Source organism: Dermacentor andersoni, chromosome 2 (genome assembly GCF_023375885.2).
Source record: "Dermacentor andersoni chromosome 2, qqDerAnde1_hic_scaffold, whole genome shotgun sequence".
In the NCBI taxonomy this organism is placed as follows: Eukaryota; Metazoa; Arthropoda; class Arachnida; order Ixodida; family Ixodidae; genus Dermacentor; species Dermacentor andersoni.
The window spans coordinates 208,107,918-208,115,569 of NC_092815.1; the positions used below are offsets into that span (position 1 = coordinate 208,107,918).

The following is a 7,652-nucleotide window of genomic DNA, read 5'->3' on the forward strand; positions in this document are numbered from 1 at the left end:
GATCATGATTGGCAATATATGGCCCCTATTAATGTCACCGCTGAAGGTATCGCTCAACTCATTGATAACCTAAAGATTTGTACGAGTGCTGGTGTTGACAACATTAACTCTAAAATATTAAAAAGCTCTGCATCAATTTCCAGTCAAATTCTCTGCCTCCTTTTCCAACAATCACTATCATCTGGCTTGCTCCCTACCGACTGGAAAATTGCCAAAATCGCCCCTGTGTTTAAAAGCGGAAACAGAAATTCAACCGAGAACTACCGTCCAATTTCACTGACATGCATTTGCTGTAAATTACTCGAACGCATTGTCGCTTCTCACATTTACAGTCACCTCGAACATAATTCCTTCCTTTTTCCTGAACAGCACGGCTTCCGAAAAGGATTTTCTTGTGATACTAAACTGCTAGAATTCACCACTGATTTGCATTTTAACATGGACGCTAACCTACAAACTGACTGCATCTTTTTAGATTTTGCTAAAGCTTTCGACCGCATTGCACATTCCCGTTTGTTCTCAAAATTATCTGCTATTTGCCTAGATTCTTTTCCACTGTCATGGATTCGTAACTTTCTTTCTTTCCTCCAACAGTTTACAACAGTTAGCAATTTTACTTCATCTCTCTGTGACGTAACTTCAGGTGTACCTCAAGGCAGCGTTCTTGGCACTTTATTGTTTCTCATATACATTAATGACCTGCCCGCTAACATATCTTCTCGTCTACGACTCTTTGCTGATGACTGCATCATTTACCGCTCCATTAATTCCATGGATGATCATCTCGCCCTCCAAAGTTACCTTAACCTAATTTCCAGTTGGTGTAATAAATGGCAAATGACACTTCACTTGAATAAATGCAAGGTTATCTCATTCAGCCACAAGCGTACCAATTCTAATTTCTCGTATCTCATAGATAGCACGGTATTGTCTCAGGCACCATCATATAAGTATTTAGGTATTCACCTCACGCATAATCTTTCATGGGCCACGCATGTCAACACGATTTGTGCGAAAGCTTCAAGGACACTGGGATATCTGCGCAGGAACCTGCGGAATTCTCCTAACAATGTTCGAAAACTGGCCTATCTAACACTTGTGCGGCCACAGCTTGAATATGCAGCATCCATTTGGTCCCCACATCAAAACTACTTAATAAACTTACTACAATCCATACAAAATAGAGCCGCTCACTTCATTACACGTAACTACAGTCCCCTTTCAAGCGTAACACAGATAAAACTTGATATCTCACTTGAGCCATTACATATTCGTCGTTCAATCGCTCTTTTATGCTTATTTCATAAATATCGCCACTGCACCAGGCAATCTGCGTTACCTCTAGAAGCGCCGTCGCGCATTTCGAGCCGTTTACATAATCAGTACAGCATCAAGGGCATATATGGAAGAACACAAGCCTTCAATTCATCAGCCCTTCCACGTGCCAACGTTGTTTGGAATGATCTTCCCGATAATATTGCATCCATATGCAAACATCAATCATAGCATAATCAGCTGCGCGAATATTTTCAAGTGACATCGTGACGTTAAACCTTCTGTTGTATAAGATATCGCACTTTTTGGCTATTGTGTTTTTGTAAACCCCTGCTTTATTATTTTTTTCTTGAGTCATGTGTCAGACATTTGTGCTGTATTTGTATACTTCAATTATTTTTTTTACTTTGCTCTTATGTTTGTTGCTGCTTTTTTTGTACTAGCCCTGCACAATGCTTCCCCTTTCCCTTTTTTGACCTGTATATTTTGCATTTCTTATAATATGCTTGTTCGTCCCCCTTACTCAATGGCCTCTGGGCCCTGTAAAGTATTGTGAATAAATAAATAAATAAATAAATAAATAAATTCCTTGTCATTTGTTTATTAGGTCCTTTTTACTTGACTGACAATACGAATAACTTATTTTTGTACATTTCATAGCCAGTTAAATTACGGTATTGGAAGTACCGTAAAAAAAATTACGGTATTGTTACGTGGGGTCACACATGCCGCACATATCTAAGGTAAGGTATTGGTACTATATCTGTAAAAAACAACAAGGAGGTGTGATGTAAGTGGTGAAATCTGCCTTCGTTAGATTACAAGAACGTCGCCTGAATTCTGTTTCGTCTTTTTAATAAATGTGCCTTGTTAGATTACAAGAACATCGCCATCGTTCTGTTTCGTATTTTCAATAAATGTGTCTTGTTAGATTGCAAGAACGTCGCCTGCGTTCTGTTTCGTCGTATTAATAAATGTGCCTTGTTAGATTACAATTAGGAACTTCGCCTGCGTTCTGTTTCGTCTTATTAATAAATGTGCCTTGTTAGATTACAAGAACGTCGCCTGCGTTCTGTTTCGTCTTATTATTAATTGCTTTATTGACATATAGGCTGTTAGGAAGGCCGAAGGTTAAATACTAGTGTCGAGATCACTTCGCAAACGTCGCACAAGTTTTGCGAGAAACGCGCCTCTTCTCCTGTCGCTCTCTGGTGGACAACATCCGCCATCTATAGTGAAGGGAGGAAAAGATTTGTGGAACCACGGCCTCAGAGACCGCTGATGCTGTACAGGCGCGTTTTGACAGAAGGAGTGTTCGTTTTATTGAATGGTGTTAGCAGGACGACGGACAATGTGAATGTCGAAATGAAACGTATTCAAGCTTGAATTGAGCAAGGCTTCATTAGATGGTAGCTTTTACAGTGCAAATTCCTGTTACGAAACTTAATGATAATCTCGTATTCGACGCCTGCGGTCGTCTACCGGCAAATGAGAAGCACGCGTTATCATAGCGCCGCCGCCCATTTCTGTTCCCCTCTGGGTACATCTGCGCCGCTTGCGTTTGCTCAAACCTTCGTAGCTCCTTCTTATCGATAACAGATGGCGCCAACGTTCCGTGAATATCGAAGTAGCGCGAGATTTTTTTGGCGAATATACGTTTTTTCTGCGCTCCGAGGCGGCGACGAAATCATAAGTTTCTTGTGCATGCTTCGAGCTTGCTTCTGTTTTTGATTTTGCAGATTTTTTAGCTCTTAAATAATAATTGAGCAGCTTTCTTTCCTTTTTCTCGTTTTTCGTGTGCGCGGGTGTTTCGTGTATATTTTGGTTTTGCAGGATAGTAAGAGCGTGCTTTGGCGCCACGTGCTTCAACACGTGCAACCGGGTGGGACGTAAAGTCATTATAACCTTTAAATAGTAGCTTGGAAGTGACAAAACCAATAGCTATTACTGGTTTTACTGTGTGTGCTTCGGTATCGGGAATATTGCTTTTGTATGAAAGTTGCGAAAACGTGTCATACCTTAAGTCTTTGTGGCATTGTTTGCTTTTGAAACATCGGTGAGAATTACTTAGCGGCATTTTAAAGCTTTGGATTCTGTGCGTATCGGGTTTTGCTAGAGGGCATGTGCTCTGCATTATTGTAGTAATATAGAACTTGCAGTAAAAAAGCCGTGCAATACATGACAAGAAAGCCGGGAAAGCGTGCACTGTGCTGGGGGTCCCTCAAGGCAGACGGGGAGACGAGCCCACGAAACACGCAAGCAGCTATTCGATGTCTAAAAGATGTCTTGAACGGCTAATTCAAAAGCCTAGTAGCTGTCTTGATCAAGGCATTTTGTAGCCGTGGACGTCTAGAAGTACTTCAGTAAGCCCTGCTAACGTTACGCTAAAAGTTGGCTGATGGACAGCTTGACAAGAACAACTGAAGACTTTTATTAGACATTCCCTCAAATTTTTGCGGCAGCTGTTACAGTAACATGACGTTCGCCCACAGTTACAATTTATTTTAAACGAGGCATGGACATCAGAAAAAAAAGTTTATATTGTCGGATAGAGTGATGCAGAGGTAGTTTTTCCAGATGTGAACCATGGGAATAGTGTAGTAATGCCTCATTGGTCAATTTGTGCTTTTTAATTAGACCAATCAATTGAATGCCGCCTGTCAGAATTATTTTGCAAATAAAACAAGATCTGTATTGTATGCTGATACAATTCTAATGTTCACTCATTGACCTAAACAAGAACATCTCTGCGTGAAACACGTCATTATTGACAAAACTTCGCCCTGCTGGGTCTCCAACAAATTGAAATAGTTTCTAGCAAAGAAAAATTTTGTCAGTGATGCTGCAGTTCAGGCAAAAATTACATCCTGGTTTCAGCTACAGGGGGCACAATAGCCACTGTGCTGCAATGAGTTAAGAAATAAAGGATAGTACGCATCTGGAAAAACACTCTGCGAACCACTCTAACTAGCAATATAAATATATTTTTTCTGATGTCCATGCTTCATTTAAAAGTAAATTGTAACTTACTTTCTCGGTGCCTCTTGTAAGGTAACCCCACATGCTCGCACAGCATCACGCAAAAATAATGGCCAGTTCTTCGGCATACCATCCATTAGTGAATTCCTTGTACGCTGCATGTTACCAGAACTGAAAGATAAATCATAATATGCTGTTATTTTTTTTCTTCATAAACTGTACGATGAGCTTTTCATGCATAAAAGGTGATTGCAAGCGAAAATGCAGCAAGACATCAACTTCACACCATGTCACATACTCATACTTTATTACCTAATAAATTAGAAAAGATGCAGAAAGTGTAATTAACAAGAGTGACAAATAGCAGCAAAGGTGATCATGGATAAATCTCGAAGATGATTGCCGCCGCTGCCAGAGTAGGCCAGCCTTCGTAGGAGAGCACTGGCTGCCCACAAAAGCTTGCTGTCACAGGCCACACGTGACGGTTCTTGTAGACATAGGCAAGCAATACCTGCACAGAATAGGAAAAAAAGGGCAAGGGAGGAAATGGGAATGTTGAAATTGGAACTTCAATTAGCAATATGTGCTAAGTAAGAAGTTTGGCTCACATTAAAAATAAATTTAAGCACTCCTTTCTCTTAAATTATGGGTATCGTAAGGTATGTGTGCGATGATGTTTAAAATGACTAGTATATTTCCTATCATAGGAAGCCAACAAACACTGACACCAAGGACAACATAGGGGAAATTGCTTGTGCCTAATAAATTAAATAAACAAACGATAAATTAATGGAAATCAAAGTGGATGAAAAAACACCTTGCCGCAGGTGGGAACCGAACCCACAACCTTCGCATTTCGCTTGCTATGCTCTACCAATTGAGCTACAGCGGCGTCGTTTTCCCATCCACTATCTTGGGTATTTATGCGTCCTAGCAGAACCCTGGGAGTGTTAGCCAGCGCCACAACTCGGATACCTTGTTCCTGGCATATAGTCATTAAGTTGCATAGCAGAGTCAAAGTCAGCCTTTAAATTATTGTATGTTGTTTTGTGGCTAAAAAGCCACTTATCAACCTGTCAAACAAGTCTGAGAAGCTTCCTGCAAAATATAATCAGTTCAAAACAGTAATTCACTGTGCAGGTAAATGATGTACTAACTTAATTAAAAAGTTATATGGCGTTTTATATTGTTCAACTAAAAGCAAGTTTGGGGCATTTTGCGCTGCCTAGCTGTTGCCTTTCTTTCAAACTTAAACATGACACAGTACAGAGTAAGCAGGTAGCATGCAAAGGAGGACTGGTGATAAAGTAGTGTTCCAAAGCAACACTCCTAGCTGGATCAATCACTTTTGTTGATATATTTTCATGTGACCCTAATTGGCGTAGGGCAATACCTCACACAAATGACGCAACACCTTGGATGATCTGTCATACAAAATTGAAAGTATCTCATGATGTAATCAAATGATAACATTGCCCACTGACTTGGAAGTGTTAACATGCTGTTTGCGTGAGAAAGTGCGAAGCGATTCGTATAGGTGGCAAATTCATCAGTGCATCTATAGCCTCAGGTAATTCTCAGCATCTATGTTGACTGGCAACTGAGAAGCCACTGCACACCAAAAGGTGTATTCAAGTAATGGTCCATGCTGAATAATTGCCCACCTAGTGAAAAGGCAAATGTGGCAGGCTAATGGGCCAGGGCAAATAGATTGCTAAATTCTGATAACACCTCCAATGATATTATTGAAATAGGTGACAAAATACAGGACAGGTAAAATTGCAGTTATGACAAAATTTTAAAAGCACCTCTGCAAACTGCTGGAACCCTCAGCATCATGCCTGTTCTACACGCACATATGTTGCAGCGCAATCTATATCTCAGACGCTGGCGCCTCCACAGATAATTTTGTGATTTCCTCACAACAAGTTTAAAAAACAGTCTGGCACAAGCTACTTGATGTGATTCATTTTGCAAGCGCCAGCCAGGTGCTGATGGCGGTAGAGCGAAATTGAAGTTTGTCCTTGTATGGAAGCGTCGGCCCATGTTTTATAAATTCTAGCGGCAAAGCACACCTTTTACAGCACACATAAATCTTAAATTAGACTGCTTGCTGATGCTGTACAGTAAGTTCCTGTAAAGAAACTAAATCACACAGAAAACATTTAGAATACCAAACTAATCAAATACTGGCTTGAATACATTTGTGCATTAGGGAAGCAAGGCGTAATGTACACTGTTGTAGAAAATTTTTACTCATGTATGGAATACTTGTATGACACAGCAGAGTTAATTTGTGAGTTCTTACATAGCAATGACTACCTACAGGTAAATTTTGTAAGGCTTAGGGAAACTAATTATTGGCAGAACTGTGGATGTACACTGGCACTGAGAAATTGGTTATAATAGTGGCAGCTTATAATGGACCAGTGCAAAAAAATGCCCGTTTGTGAGACACCAACTAGCTATTCTACCACGAAGCGCTCCCTGGCCTTAACCCATATAAAAAGCACTGGGAGGACCAGAGAGGGTACAGTACATTGGCCTACACTGATCATGATGAGGTCCCGTAATCCAGCTAGCGCCAAGGTACAAGAAGGATGTCCAGCCGTCTATTGAGTGAAAGGAACAAAATAAGATAGCATCAAGTCAGTTGAAAGGCAGATTTGCAATTACAAATAGGGTGACCCAGTCACAGTCATTCATTAATAAATGCCAAGCTGTCGTGATTTCACTCCCAGATGAAGTACCTACTAGGTTAAAGGTTTTTCTGCTTATTTATAACAAAACACAAGTGAAATTTCTACATCAGCAGACGATTTAATTTGGAATTGTATAGATGAAGTAAACATTGCAGTTATATTTTTTGTTTTGCTATAAAGTGGGAACGCTACAAACTGCATAGTCACTGACACACGCGCGCGCACACATAAGAACAAAGGGACACAAAATAGGGCGAGTTCAGTCTGGTTCAGCATTACAGCCAGCGCGTCGTCTTCGAATGCACTCCTTTCGGTTGGTTCGTGCTACGTTAACCACAGGCTAACAAGCAGGGCAAAGTTCTGACTGGTGTTGCGGAAGCCGTGGAGCGCGGTAGTGCTGAACGGCTGAACGCAAGCAGAACCCTCGTATAAAAGTAATGACGAAAACTCGCAGGGCAGAAGAGTCCATATATCAAGAATTGTCGCGGGTAACACCTAAATATATTCACATTGTTGTTGAAAAACGAAGTGCAATGTATTTTACTTACCGGAAAAAGTGTTATCCGAACGTGCGACGTACAAAGACGCACCGAGATACGAAGGCGGCGAACGCAGACCCCGCCATTGTGGTAGTAAGCCGTCGGCGAAAACACGCAATACAGCCGATGTCACGAAGCAATGATGCAAAACACACGG

General features: G+C 40.9%; 1 long non-coding RNA gene across 1 annotated transcript; it reads right to left on the reverse strand.

Moving 5' to 3' along the window:
• Positions 1–4,544: 4,544 nt before the first annotated feature.
• On the reverse strand, positions 4,545–6,925 carry LOC126540062 (uncharacterized). Its single transcript, XR_007601459.3, has 2 exons — positions 6,804–6,925; positions 4,545–4,765 (listed from the first exon to the last, which is right to left on the reverse strand). It is a non-coding gene; the product is annotated as an uncharacterized lncRNA (long non-coding RNA).
• Positions 6,926–7,652: the final 727 nt, after the last annotated feature.